Genomic DNA, 16,234 nt, shown 5'->3' with positions numbered 1-16,234 from the left:
ACGTCATCTCTGTAGCACTCTATTAGGATTTTAATTGGCTGCATCGAGCCCCAGGATGATTGTTGTAATTTGCAATGTGTGTGCACATCAGAAAAAAAGTGGCCACAAGTCATTTACACAAAATACCCCCAAATCAAACATATCCAACTTCATATTAACATGGTATAAATATAAAGGTCCATTGGAAAGCCATCTGTGCTTTTTTGTTTTGTTCTCTGTTTATCTGCCTCTTTGGGTGTATCTCTAGATTCAGCAGTTGATAAAAAAACAAACAAATAAATAACAGAATCGGAGCACTGACATATTTTTCCAGGCCCATAGTTCAAGAGGCTGTGCTTCAGAGGGCCCAGCACACATCCTCTTCTGTCCATCTATCAACTGAATTCTATGGGGTTCAGTAAACCATGCCAACTAAATGAGGGGTAGACTCAAAAGAGGTGCCAACTTAATAGCAACTATTTCCACAGGCAGTAAGTCAAGGCTATGACACCCAGACAACATTTGGAGCCAAAGTAGACGGGCAATTTAGCCAACGATTATGACCAACAGTATTTTTCCATGATACTTTGCTCCCTTACAGCCCACTGTGTTATAGACATTGATTTTGTCTGAGTTGCCAATCCCATCCTTGCTGAGGGCAATTCTTTCTAGCTATATTCCATTGAATAGTTGTGATGGTGTCAAAGCAAAAACTAAAAAAACTAAAAACAAACAAAAAACAGTACTTGATTTTTGGCAGTCTCCCAGTCCTTGTAAAATATGTGTAGAAAAAGAATCATGGTTTTTTTTTTAGATTTAGGGGCATCAGATTATGCTTTCATCTGATATCCATTATAGTTTTGGCATTTACAATTGCTGAGGCTCCTGAGTTATAGTTCAAGTTGGTAAGCAATGGTGTGGAAACTAAATCCAGAAAATGTAACAAGTGCACTGCATGTCTAAAAAGTGACAGACGATGAATAGACAAAGAGTGGGATGTGCTCAGTGAACAGCAGCATGGAGGGAACACAGCTTTCCGTGGCCTCCTCTGTTTGCTGACTAATGAGTGAGTAATTGAGTGCGGTCGGTCCTATGTCTCCCTGATTAGAGCCAGACTGGGCCCCTGAAAAGACAGAAAGAACAGGAGTCAGGTCTTTCTTTCTTTCCGTTTTATCTTTCAATCTCTGCTCTCCTCTCCACTCTCCACTGCATAGATACTTATCACATCAGATAACAAATTACATGCATACACACTGACACAAATAGACACAATCCCTTACAGTAACACAGTGGTACTGATTGCTGAAACAATATGTTGTCCAATCAGACAATACACGCTGCATAATTGGCCCAGAGGACAGTTACAATGACATTACTGAACAGAAGAGCAGGACTCATGGGTTTTTGTTTCAGAAATTAGGTTTGAGCAGCAAAAACCTGTCTTGTTGGATCAGCAAACTACATCCTCAGAGGTTGGAGTGTCCCTGAAGAAGACATTGTGAAACATATGGAGCCAAACCTGTAGTTGGTATATGGAGAAATTAGCTGTCAGCTGTGTTCTTCCACCACAATCCATCAAGTCTTTGCTGTAAAGGACGAGCTCAATACTGCTGTAGGTTTGAAATAATAAAAGCTGAAATGTGCTAATTAACTCGTGTATACAGATCATCATGCTCTCACCCTTACAATTACTGTACATGTGGCAGAAAGATAACCAGTTTGACAGTCATGTAGTCGGTAATCATGCAGGTTAATTTACAGTTGTTTACTTTTTGTCATATTGTTTAACTGCTTCAGTTTGTGCAACTATTGCCTCACAAGATTGTAAAACTATTAGTAGTGCAGTGGCGTGGGAGTGGCACATCGACCATCTTTGTAGGTAAGTTAATTAAGTTTAATTTGAATATCATTTCATATTCAAAGGGAAATAAAATCCATACAAGTATGTAAATAAATGTTTGCACCAGTTGCTTACAGGGAAAAAGTCCAGCTAAAAGGAAATGAGCACCTCTTGAAAACGTGACACTGCCACACCTAGGTGAGGCAAAACACAATACTGACATGGTGTACCTGCGTGTGTATTACACACTTTGGCATAATACAGAGTAGAAATAGGACTTAAAGTTCAACATATTGTCTTATACATGCTGCTGAACTGTGTAAAAGTTCTTAAATCTATTATATCTAACAAATGATGACATTCAGAAGACACTCGAGAGATTGGGCAGGGTGCTTAGACATCTCCTGGAGGAGTTTAGTTGAGCCTGTCTCAAGTTTTGCTCGAAAGCAATGTGGCATCATTTGGTTGTTGGCCAATCAGTTATGTGCGAGAGGACATTTCTGCTAGATTACTTTTTAATATGAATGCTGTATTTTTACCGTTCATCCTGACAAAAGATAAAATGATTGATGCCATGATAACTTTCCACAGTTGTTGTATTGTAAAGCAATGTTTTGGCCTCACTGGACTCACTGGATCACTAAACATCTCACTGTTACTTTAAACTATAGGCCTCCAGTGCAGCTAATTGGCTCACAAGGCTGTTTTTTAAGTCTGAATCCATATGTACTAATAGGATGAGCATCATCTCAGTACTGACGAAGGCATGGAGATTAAGTATCATTTAACTGCTTAATAATTTGGGAAATGAGTCCCTAGGGCTGCGAGTGACAGAATTATGACCCTCTTCTTTTTGCATGGCATTATTTACCAACTCACTGCTGCCACTGTGGACAGGAGGAAAACATATCTTCTCTATACACAACACCATGAAAAGAGTTGAAAATGAAATTGTTATGTATGGGAATCTTACTGTAAGTGTGAACCACAGCCTTACACAGATATTTGAAGTAAGCAATGTTCCATTTTCCATGTGTGAAGAGGGCTGCAGTGTCTTTCACATGCTCCCAATTCTTCAGCATTTGTCTCTTGTGGTCTATGAAAATGGAAAAGAGTGGAAGCAAACACACACACACACACACACACACACACACACACACACAAAAAACCCTGATACTGCAGTGCCCTGCAGCCACAGCGCAGTAAGAGTGGAGGTGTGTGTGTGTGTGTGTGTGTGTGTGTGTGTGTGTGTGTGTGTGTTAGCGGGACCAGTGCCAGTCCTGGCATGGCTGGATGCCTGTCTGTGAGCCTCCAGAGAGGGGACCAGGGGCACAACAAATTGGCACACTACACTCCTTAGTCCCACCTGCGTGTGTTTGTGTGTTTGTGTGTTTATGTGTGTGTCTGTGAGGAGAACAGGCTAATATGTGTGTGTGTGTGTGTGTGTGTGTTTGTGTGTGTGTGTGTGTACATGTGCATAGCGAAGGCTACTTTGTGTGTTTTTCTGGAACCCTCTGGCTGAGAGTAGCATCAGCTGCAGATGCCCTCTCTCCTTTCTCTTTTCCTCCTTCTCTTCTTCTCGTCATTTTCTTTCTCTGTGTTCCTGTCTTCAGCACACTTTTGTCTCACTTTTGGCCATTTCACACACGTATATTCCATAAAATTAACAGAATAGTTTAATAGAGTGTTTCCGCATCTTAAAGGACAATGCTGACAATATTATATATTTATCTTATTGTCAACAAATCCCATGAAAAAACAAACAACAATAATTTGTGTATCTCTCAATACTTCCCCATCCTATCTGTGACTCTCTGTCCTAAGCCTATTTGTTTGCACTGAAGATGTAAGAGTAACAGTTATGTAAAACAGTTGGGCACTGCAGTTTTTAGCAAATGTCACTCAACCAGTAGTAAATGGTGCATTTGTTAGGGACTATTTTCAGCAAAGGATGTGGTGCACTAGTGAGTGCAGCAGGATGCTGTATGTGGGATTGACTCAAAATAAACTTTATCATAGTGAACGTGAGCACTGCAAAAGTGAGTATTACTGTTCACATTTTGTATTGGAAGAAAATAATATGCAGAAACGTCCCTTAAGCCTTGACCAGCAGCTCTGGTGTTGAAAACAGCATGTAAAATGACTGATCTCCACATTGGTTGATTGGTTGAAAAGGAACCAGATAACAATCTTAGCATACCTCCTCTTCTAACCTTGTTGACATGTTCTGGATTGAAGGTGCAAGACAAGATTTATGTCTGTACTTGCAAAAGGATTCGCAAATGACAGCTAGCAAGGTAATATCTGCTGTGATACACAGTCTGTGGCTCTTTTGTTTCTGTCTTACTGTATTCTGCTGTCTGTCTATCACAGTACTGTAAGTGTCAGTATTAGTAATACTGATGATAGAACAAGTCTCTTTTTAGTGGATACTCAATGGCACAATTAGAGAGCCCAGAAATACTGAATAGAAATTTCTTATGAAAGGTCACCATCATCTGTAGTCATCAAGTTTTTGTTGCCCAAAATTACAACCATCATCCAGCAGAGCATCCTGGCATTGTGTGTGCACTAAATACTACATCCTGGGTAGTCAAATTGTTCAAATTGATTTTTTACTACAATGTTGGTACCACCTCTGCAATCACATTAATGGCGAACTGCCATCAAATTAACAGTAAAATGCTCAATTTCTACACCTCACTTTTTTCTCCTGACATTTATAAAAGGACAGTCCCATTACTTCATCACCAAAAGGTGAGAGGTGAGGATGCTTTTTTTCTGTGTCTAATTTTCTTAGACTTGAAGTTAGCTTCTAGACAACATTGTTTAAACTGCCCTTAATCTCAAATGTATCTAAAATGTAGAAAGACCAAGTAATGTCCACACTATTTACATTACAAGCACAGGATGATACTCTGTTGATCACATAGAAACATTATTCACTCTGTTACATATTTGCAACAGTTGCAGCCTACTGAGATTCTTCACCTCACTCCTCCCAGCCAACACACAGAGGCTTACATTGTTCTATACAGAAACCAGCAAGCGTATTGAAAGTCAGTGGCTGCTGCTTTAACTGAATCATGTGCTCCTGTACAGGCACAAACACACATACAGTACATTCTTATGTATTACTACATCACATTTCAGCTTCATTGTAATTCAGAACGTCAATAACATGAATGCATCTCAAGACCTTGTTGTTTACCAGGTCTTTTTTTTAAGACCGAGTTAGCTTGTCATTATTGGTATTCTTTACTTTAGCAGTAGGAGAGAAGAGGGATGGGCAAGAGGGATTTGATCCTCAGGGCAGAAAGAGAACACATGTGGTTGCTGAAGCAGGGGTCATAACCACTCGTCTATCTTTTAGCACCCATGTCAGTTACTTTTACAATCACTTACTGTACTATAGCAGCAAATAAGTAAGATCTCAGTAGGAAATAAAGTTAAAAAAACAAAACATTTACGATATCTTTGCCCTGTAACATTGTGGATATAGATTTAGTCTTGTCTGACCTGAGATCTGTTAGATTTTCTAATCATATTTTGATATTCCATGAACGTAAGGCCATTTTTTTGCTTTTCCTATTAGAGTGAAGTCACAAGGGGAGTCGTGTGCACCTGGGCCAAAGTCAAACAGAACACCTTTAATTCAGAGACAATAGCAATCAACCAGCGTTTGCACACTAGAATACAATAATACCTGCAGCTTCCAGGAAGTGCATTGTTGCTTAAATCAAACATTTGCATCATCACCATCATCATGATATGTGAAGGTTGTCTTTAAGGATGGCCTTGTTTAACTTAAACTCTCACAAAATCAGCAAGTGGTCTGAAAATATAGGCATGTTTTCACTGAGGCACCAAGAACACAAAAACTGCAAGTAGAAGAGCAGAATGAAGGACAGAGGACCGGCGTATGTAGGAGAGAGAAAGCTTAGCAGGCAGATAGACAGAAAAACAGACAGATTTTCAGACAGGCGGGCAGACAGATAATCTGTGGACTCAAAGGAGGGGAATGTCATTGATCTCCCAGAGGACAATACAATACTGGGCCCTCTGCAACACACACACACACACACACACACACACACACACACACACACACACACACACACACACACATGCACACACACACACACACACACACACACACACATGCACACATGCACACATGCACACACACACACAACACACACATGCACACACACAGGGGTCAGACCTTTTGGGTGTGGTGGGGAATAGAGTCTAATTCCTATTCAGTCAGTTGGAAGCTGTCTAAGTCTATAGAGAGTCATTGTCAGGAAGCATTACCCAGCATGCCACACACCACATCAGGCTACATAGCCACTGTGCGCTCCTTTGGCTTCCTTTCATGACTATTTCACAACATTAACTGCAAATTTCAAAGTTGTCAGCATCCACTCCATCAACCGATATTTTATTGTATCATGGGGGCAAAGTTGAAGCAATCACGCAGCAGAGTTTATCCGTAGGTTGGTCAGGGTGAAGAAAAAGTAGTAAAACATGAATAGGGAGGGTACATTGTGGCCCAACAAACAAGTAGCTGAAGGAGGAACTTTTGATTAAACAAGTTAGAAAAACCCTCTACTTTAGCTGTTACCTTTGTGTCCTCCTTTTTATCACTTTCTTCACAGACTCACACTCGGCAAGGTAGTTGTGGGTTGTGGGTATTTATTTAGGGCGTTACTTTTTCAATTTTAATGAGGCAACTTTTGTCTCTTTGAACATAGAAACATACATACCTAATCTCTAAGTCACAAAACAGGCAAATCATCATCCTGCAATTATTGTTTAATGCTTGAATTACAACCATTGCATATCTGTGAGTTGATCTGTGGTGATTATGTTTGTTTGATCATCATAAATTCACACAATGCAATGTACATGTACATGTGTATTATGCCTAAAACTATATCAGCGAGGCAAAATTTGCATCATACTGGTTAATTTGGTCCTGGTTAGTTTTCAGTTGTTCATTGCTATGCATATCATACCTTTGTGAAATTCTGAAGGTCCAAGGATACAGCTTGACCGTTATGTGGGAGAGTGTCCTTGAATCCAATTTGAAATAAAACATTATAGTTAAGCCAAATGAGAAAGCCTAAAAAATTATTTCTTTTAAGAAGACCTACAGACCTTGTACCACACAATCAAAGTGAGACCCATACACACTGTTTTAAATGTTTTATTTGTATGTTAAAGGTGCATGGCGTATGCCAAGGCTTTATCATGAATGATAAATGGGACAAAATCAAGTGGGCTAAAGGGAACAAAACCTCCAGACTGAAGTCTACCATGTGAATATCTTTGTTATCTGGTTCCAAAATAACAAAAATATATGTCTCTAGTTGGAAAAAAAGACAGCTTGGTGATGTACATTTTCTGCAGAAACCACAAGTTTCCCAAAATACCCTACCCTCTTTCCAGAGAGAAAAACTGAATTCTCCCTTGACAAGCATGTTCCCATGCATTATCAATGGTTTAGCTTGGCCCCATGGTGATAAAACATTTTCTACACATGAGAGACAATGTTGGCTGTCAGTTACTTAAAAGAAATGTTAAAATTGGAGCTATGGTTGTTGGAAACACAGACAATATAAATAATGAACAACGGCTGAAAAAAAAAAGGGAGCCAATTAGAGAGAGAGCCTGATCTTTGTCAATTTGAGACAGAAATGGACAGAGATTGATCGATGGGGTTTCAGTACATGTAAATATTTACAGCCCGACCAGTCAATACAGTGAGAGGAGGAGAGAGTGAATGTTAAGGACAAAGAGAGATACAGACAGACACATGGACTAACTTGGGGGAAAAAAAGCAAGAAACAAGAACTGATTGGACTAAAAACAGGAAAGAATTTCAACATGCATGCCCCCCCCACACACACACACTCATGCACAGCCCACTGTGATAATGGTGACATTTGCAGTGTGCCAGTGGTTGTGTGCGACGGGCTGATGGCCCACAGCGATGGCCTTTAGAAGAGTGACAGGCCAAAATTACCATTAAGAGCCAGCAGTATTAACCCTCCATTATATATAAACACTCTCTCACACGCACACACACACATACACACATTGCCATCTATTACTGCTTTATGTGAGTTCAATAGCTTAATAACCTCTGTGTTGGAAAGATTTGATTGGTCTCTCTTTCTCTCACCTATCTATCCCTCTCTCATCTATTCCTGCCTCCATTTTCCGCTCCCAGCAGCCGGCGCTTTCCACCTCTGCCTCCTCTGCTCTTATCAATCCTCCCATTTCTCCTCGTTGCTTATCAATTATATTCCACTAACCCCTAAACCTCTGCTGAAAAACTTGATTACGGCGTGACACATACAGCACATACCTTGGTTTACTACTGCAACTGGTCTTTTAACCAATGTAAACCGAAAAGCACTCAACACGTTCCAACTTTAGAATAAAATGTGTCTGAGAAGAAAGGAGATCATATTGCTCTACTGTTAGCATCCCAGCACTGGTTATGCATTTGTTGTAGGAGTGATTTTAAGGTATTATTGAGTTCTTTTCAGGCTTTTCATGGCCAGAATCCAGAATCCATATTATTTTTCATTTAAATCGCTTCTTAAGACTCATTTGATCTATGAGCCAGATTTGATTATGCTTTTATACTTCTATTTTACACTAATTCATTTTTACTGGTTTCAGCCTTGTTTATAATCCTGTATCTTTGTTTTTATTGTTTTGTGTGTTACTTTGTAAAGTTATGGTGACTGAGGAGTGCTATTTGTCTGTATTTTGACTAAGAAATGTTAGCTAAGTCTTATTTATGTATGTGTGTGATTTCTATCCCATGCACAGAATGCCAATGAAATAACAAGTTTTAGCATTTACATTATATTTGCATAACCCCAACAGTACTGCAGCACAGAGCCTCACTAGCTAACAGATGAAGGAGCTTTTCCTAACAATACTGACCATGGCAGCAGGGGAAAGATCAGCAGGGCAGTAACCAGACAGACAGACAGACAGGCAGGCAGGCAGGCAGGCAGGCAGGCAGGCAGGCAGGCAGGCAGGCAGGCAGGCAGACAGACAGACAGACAGATAAATGGACTGGCTGATACTCTACAGGCTGCAGTATTTACTGGTCTGTAAAGTCAAGGTGGGAGGCTGTGCATGGCCTTGGTGCCTGTGTGTGTGTGTGTGTGTGTGTGTGTGTGTGTGTCTAAGTGAGCCTGAGAGAAAGCTACTGTGTGTAATGTGTGCGTGCATGTGTGTGTTATCAGGGTAGTGCAGACTCTGCTGTCCAGCGGTGTGTGAGATGAGACAGAACGAACGATTTACCACCATGAAACACTAAGCAGACTATTAAACACACACACACACACACACACACACACACACACACACACACACACACACACACACACACAGACCTACACACACAGACCTACACACACACACACACACACACACACACACACAGGCACAGAAACAGCCACCACATGCAGTCATCTTTTCCAGCTACACTCTTATCTGTTATACTGCACACACCACACATGCTTGCACACACACATACTCATATTTAGCAGGAGTGTTAGAGGTCACTACTGGTCCATATCTTGGCCAGGGGCAAGCACTTGGGCCTGTATGATGACAGGCATATCTGCAGATGGAGAACTAACCAGCCAGTGGCCCACCACTCAACCTCACACAGTACACACTCATACAGCGTTGGAGCCCAATGATGGATCTGTGAAGAAACCCTCTTTTAACTCTCTCCCTTCCACAGGCAGGTCAGGAACAGGGTCAGCTGCATGCAGCACTGAGGTAGCGTCTAGTCAAAGAATAAGGATACAACTGGTATTATGATACTTATATGCTTATCATTGTTAACCAGTTCCACCCTTTGCTGTCCTTTCTTCTTAATTTTGGAGATTCTATCAAAAGTTAATTATTGCCATTGCACTAATTATTTAAACTGAGTGTGAGTTCCGCAGCACATCTGCAGATTCCTTTGAGTGTTTTTGTTCAGTAGTAATGTGAGAAGCAATGTGGGCCTTTTCATTTTGCATGCTGCAAACTCAACACGTTATTAACTATGAATCAGAGAACCGCACTGGGAACACAAGCGAGAACAGTCTGAACGATATTCATTCAAACTGGCACATGATTCAAACAAAAACGAGGCCAGCAAGGCCATAGAAAAACTACTATGCTGCTAAAATCTCAAGTCATTTTGCCTGCATGTGGGTGTATGTGTAAAATAGAAAGATAAAAAGCGAGAGCAAGGTAGGGTGTTTTGGGCAAATGCATATACTTAAAAAAAAAAAAACAAACTGGTTCATACATCAAAACTTACAATCGTTTTTATCAACAATAGTTTGGTTGGAAGGCCAAAGACTCGTTCAAATTCAAGCACACAGTCCACAGAAATTCATACTCTTTTCACTAAGTTCCAGACAGTGAATGTCATACTTCCACAACCTTTAGTTCAGACAAATTGAACCCAGCCATTATCACAGTTTTACAACCTCTGTAGCCTTAGACATGGAAAACAACTTAAAAAAAAGGCAGGTTATTTGTCCAGAGTTTAGTTGAACTTAAAACTAACACATGTGTGCTATGACACTCCAAAATCTGACACTTCAGCTCATCAAAAAAACATCATTGGATTTATAAGCTCTTATATTTTTGTATTTTATTTTTAATTTTTAATAGAAACATTGTTAATATTATTTTGTCCATATAGTTTCTGGAATATTTCCCCTTCAATATAGTTTCATCATCTTTTTTCAGCATCAGTGATACTGCTGATATTTAAAGATAACGTCTTCTGTCCCTAGTTGGAGCGTTCTAAAATCTGACAAAAGATTATATCATCAGGATCTGGGCATGTAGAGTTTGAAAGACGTGGGTATTTTCCAGCCATGGAGGGAAAAGATGTTATGGGAAATGTAGTATCCACTTATTGCTATCCAAATGAATGTCAGCCAGCTTCAGACACCTTGGCACAAACACTGATGCAGGAAAATAAACAAATGTGGCTGTATGTGTACAGTATATTTAGGTTGGAGGCTATTTGGCTGGCTTTTTATATTGGCGCTATCAGCAAGGTCTTTGTTACAGTCCCAACAGAAACAGTGTGAATTAGCCCATCCATTGGGATGATATAACAACACAATAGCAAACAAATAACAGATCCATCATTATCAGCCATTATGGCCTGAAGGCCTCAGGGCATTCTGGTGATGCATGTCACATGAGACTTGAAAATGAAATAGATGGAGATTGTGAATTGTAATAATTTCTCACATCAACCACACTAATGTCCCAAATGGAAGAATCAGTTTTGCATTCAGCTAATCCTAATTTTGACTTAAGAAATATCCTTAACAACCAATCTTTGATTAAATGTTTTGGCTGATCGCTTAACTTGTGAAACTGAATGATTTTGTACCTAAAGCTTTTTAAATAGGATATATGAGACACTTTAAATCCCCTATTCCCTAAAAGTTTCTGATGACAAACTCCTGGCAACCCAAGGGTTTTGTTTATTTTGGGTATGATGCCAAAAATATGAGCTAGACACTGCTACACAGATCAAGTCTGAATATTATTCAAATACATTTCTCAATCTCAAGTGACTTGTTTTACTCAAACTTAAAACGTACACTTTCTAGACAAATTTACTTTTTTTTTTGTTGGAAAAAAAACCCCAAAACAAGTTCAGATCTCACAGATTTCTCCTCCAGGCAACAGCTCACCTTTATTGTGTGTTCTGCATTCAAATTTAATACTGTAGCAATGTAAAATTATGAGAAAACTTAAGGTATGACTGATCAAGGGATTTCCATTGATCAATTGCTAGTCTTTATTATCACCCCAATACACAGACCAGTTCTACAGGCTCACATATAAATAAACACACACTCTAAATTGAAAAGATGACAAGATTGATACAAATAAACAACAGATAAGGAACGGCGTTGTTAAATTAAAAAATAAATAAAATCTATATGTCTCCAGAGAAACTTCCTGCCTGCTGATATTTGTTTTGCTGCATTCGTTCTGTTTTTATTGTCTAACTACCCCAGGCCAAACCATCACAAATGTCTAGCTGGGGGGGGTAAGCAGCCAAGTTGAGGCAACACTCTGCTGCTGCTTTCTCAGATTTACATTCAGGAGCCATTTTCTGATTCTGCTACCCAGAATTCATGCAGTCCGAGCAGGTCTCTCTCTCTCTGTCTCTCTGTCTGTCTCACTCTCTCCACCTCTATCACTCCCGTTATTATCACTGTCCACTCCACAAGATAGTAAAGGGAGAGAAGCAGAGAGTGGGGGGTGGTGGAGGGTTAAGGGAGGGAAGTGGAGAGAAGGAAAAGGTGAGAGACAGAGAGAGAGAGACAGATGAAGAGAGAGAGAGAGAGAGAGAGAGAGAGAGAGAGGGAGGGGAGAGAGAGAGAGAGAGAGAGAGAGGTACAGAGAGCTGTAGCTATCTGCTGAAATATTCATGTTGGTGCCAGCAGCTTTTCCATTCCCCGCTCAGCAGGGGGCTGCTGTTTGATACATCCATCGCTCTCTCTCTCTCTCTCTCTCTCTCTCTCTTTGCTCACCCCTCTCCCCTCCCTCACTCCATCCCTCCCTCCCTCTGTCTCTCTTAACTAGTAAGGTTAGTAGATAGTAAATGCTCATAGAAAGATGGAGGGCCGATTTCTCCCCAAACCCGGACAAAGCAGTACTGCCTCTCGGCTTTCTCATGTACCATAATATTACCCAGAACGAAACAAACCTTTTAGAAATCAGAGCTGTTGCACACATGTATGCCTTGCATACTAATTAACTGTTGACCAAATGAATGACCAACATTTAGACTAGACTGTACATAAAGGATTTGGACACTATTACCAGCTGCTAGGGGTGGGTGAGATGACCTTAAATACCAGGAGATTATACAAATTGTCTTTCTTCAGTGAGTTTGACACACTGGTGTCCATCCCTTAAATATGTGTGGGTGTGAACATTGAGGGCCTGGGTGGGACTGCTGTACGATAATACAGGGTTGTTATATGATTTTTGCATCAATGTGATCAATATCTCAATGTTTCCTGTATTTAATTCACCAGACAGAAACAGACATTCCATCTCCATAAAAAGTTTCTTTTTGTACATTACTGCCATGCACGTTACTCACTTCCATCAGCTGTCAGTTTAAGTTTAGTTTAGTTTATTTTTTAAATCAATAAACAAATAAAAATGAAATATCCATCCTGCCATTTCAGGTCACAATTAGATTGGTGAATATTATATTGTCTACTGTTAGACAATAGACAATAATAAACAATACCAATATAACTGTGATGTTAAAAGAAATTAAATATTAGCTCACTCTATTTGTCATTAACTCAGAGTCAACGAGGTGAAAGCAGCCACGGCTTCTCCTCAACTATTTCCTAATTAGGGGCATTCATTTATTATTTTGTACAGAGCTCCAACCTCAAATAGCTGCCAGCCAGTTCAACATCACAGTTATTTATTGAGAAATTACTGTCAAGCATGTTTTACTTCAGCCAAATGCATATGGGCAGCAACACTCCAGGTAAACAGAGAAAGATAATTGAGTAGTCCCTTTCGTCCTATGGGTATGCACTTTGGGGAAATTCTTCATCTTTTTTACATAAAACAAGCTTATGTCAACAAGGCCGATGGTGAAAATGAATCTCAAGTTGAAGACAGGAACATATGTGAGGAGAAAAGGCAGGTAAGCGACCATGACAGAAAGAAATTTAAAGAAGACTGACATGAGACTGAAAACCAATGGTTACCTGGCTCTGATGTTATTGTCACAAGAAAAATGTCCTTTTTAAATAATATTTATTCACTCTCACCACAAGTTTAAGTGGAAATGTTTTTCATCACATGATCCAGAGGCCACACAACCAAAAACCAATCCAAGGGAAACACTGCTGAGGATAAAAAACAGCAGCTGGAGTCTCAGAGGGCGAGGTCGTGCCTTTCGGTGAACAACCACATCATTTTATTTAGAACTGATGTCAGAGCTGGTGGTTGAACAGGGAGGGGCTGCCTGTACGGTGACACTGGGTATGTGCATGTTGTGTTCAAATGTGTGCGTGTGCGTGTGGTTGCATTTAACCAGCACATGTGTTGGGGGATGTGGCAGATGTTACAGAGGCAAGGATTAGTGTGTGTGTCTTTAAGTGTGTGTATTAAAAATATCTTTGCCACAGCAGGAAGCCACAGTGGCCAATTACAGTGCAGCATCTGGGCTTGCACACATTTATTAGTGTGTGTGTGTGTGTGTGTGTGTGTGTGTGTGTGTGTGTGTGTGTGTGTGTGTGTGTGTGTGTGTGTGTGTGTAGAGGGGATGGGGAGGTTCAGGCGGAGTTCAGGTTATTTACATCCTTGCATGTTGAGTTTCAGTAAATGGTAAAGCATGTGTGTGTGTGTGTGTGTGTGACAGTGAGAGGCTTTGTGTCACAGCAGCAGAATTTAAACACACACCATGAAGAAGGAGACAGAACAGGAGAGAGAGAATTAGAGGATACGATAGAGTAAATACAATGTAGCATAGTAGACAATGGTGAGAATGGAAAAGGCCCTCTAAGGATGGATGGGAGGGTAGGGGAGGAAAACAAAATACATGCTCTGTCATTTCCTGCAGAGATGTGATACCTTGCTCTTTTACTCTCCACACTCTCAGGAAAGCAACAAAAGGTACAAGCCCACATTTTTAGTCTATTGCATAATTCCCATTTGGAGTCTGTTGAAAGCTAATTCTATAAAAATTTTTTCCAATTTCAATTAAATCAATTACTTGGCTGACTGAACTGAACTGCTGATTGACTGCGAGTCATTGGCAGACCTGGGTTCACTTTAATTCCATTTGAATGAATTGAAGCGACACTGGAACATAAAGTTTATGTCGTGAAGTTATGTTTTCTTTAAAAAAAAGTCACAGAATTATCAAGTTTTGTTATTTTCTGTTGATTTCCCATCATCTAATTATACGCGGGAAGAGACCGTTCTTACTGTCAGTATGAGTTGTGACTGTAGTTTGGGTATGGTTGGTTCACTTAATTAAGTCCTGATAGAGTATAAACATTTCTGTTTGCTGTTGTTTCCTAATTTCCGACTTGGGTCATATAAATCTTGGTCCACTGTCATTATTATTATTGTTATCTTTAGTTAAATAATCAAATATCTCATATAAGGCCAAGGTACTGAGAATGTGTGTGTGCACACCTACACAGAAAAAACATTACAAAAACAGAGAAATAATAATTAATCACTTGTGCACTTCTAATCCTTTGTAGTAATTACGGGAATTAAAGTAGAAACCCAATTTTAATTGAGCTGCTGAGACAATAAAGCATTATAATTACTTTGTAGAATATAAGAAAGCAGCTACTACAGGAGGCACTAGGTTATTGATGAGCGGAAAAGTCTGCTGTATTGCTCCTAATTATGATTAGGACTATGCGAGATCATGCTGGCTACCAGATATTCACTGATATGATCCAGCCCACTAATACCTGTATGCTCATCCGTGATGAGAGGATTTTGTGGTATTAAAAGGTTTTTCTCAAATTCAGTGGAACATTTTTTTAATCTAATGAAAATATCAAAGCTTTGGGTCAATGCCGCTGCAGCAACCAGTTCTTTTTAGTGAGTAATGGTAAATTGAAGTCTCACCATGTTGTTACTGAGAGGCTACTGTGGGGACAAAAAGGATGGCGCCAAATGATTGGAGATGTTAAAAAGAAGTGTCATGAAGCTTTACATTAGATGGAGCAGGGAGAAAAGGAGGAGAAAGGGGTAGCAGAGGAAGATGAAGATGTATTCAATGAGTAAAAAAGCTCTTAAATAACTTAAGGGCAACTCCAATCGACCATGTCATCAATCAAGGTTTTCCCGTGTGCGAGGCTGAGGAGAGAGTCCACTCTAATGTGAGCACATCGACAAGTGGCTTCCATTATTCATGCGTTCAGTACAGATACTGTGTTGGCAGCACATTTCGCACAGCACACCTTCGTTAAAAAGCTTGCTTGTGTGTGTGTGTGTTATATAAGATAAGAAAGTGTAGGACTGTAAGTGCACTTTACTGGATACCCTTAACAAGTGTGATGCATTATTCCCCATTCATTCTCCAGAGTAAAGCACAAATTCATCCAGGTTTTCATGTCAGACTAAAACACTAAATTACAATATACTGTATGTTGGAGATCAAAAATGTTATAATCAAAATAAAATCATGAATAAAAGCAAATAATTGTCTACACCAGAATAATCCACACAAAATATTTTTCCTCTGTTCATTGAGTTTATTAACAAATTATATCTACAATTAACCTTACAAACCAAAAACCAAAAAAATACACATAACGTACAATGGGAATTCCTAAATGC

This window comes from Dicentrarchus labrax, unplaced genomic scaffold (genome assembly GCF_905237075.1).
Source record: "Dicentrarchus labrax unplaced genomic scaffold, dlabrax2021, whole genome shotgun sequence".
NCBI lineage: Eukaryota > Metazoa > Chordata > Actinopteri > Moronidae > Dicentrarchus > Dicentrarchus labrax.
Note: the sequence above shows the minus strand (reverse complement) of the source record.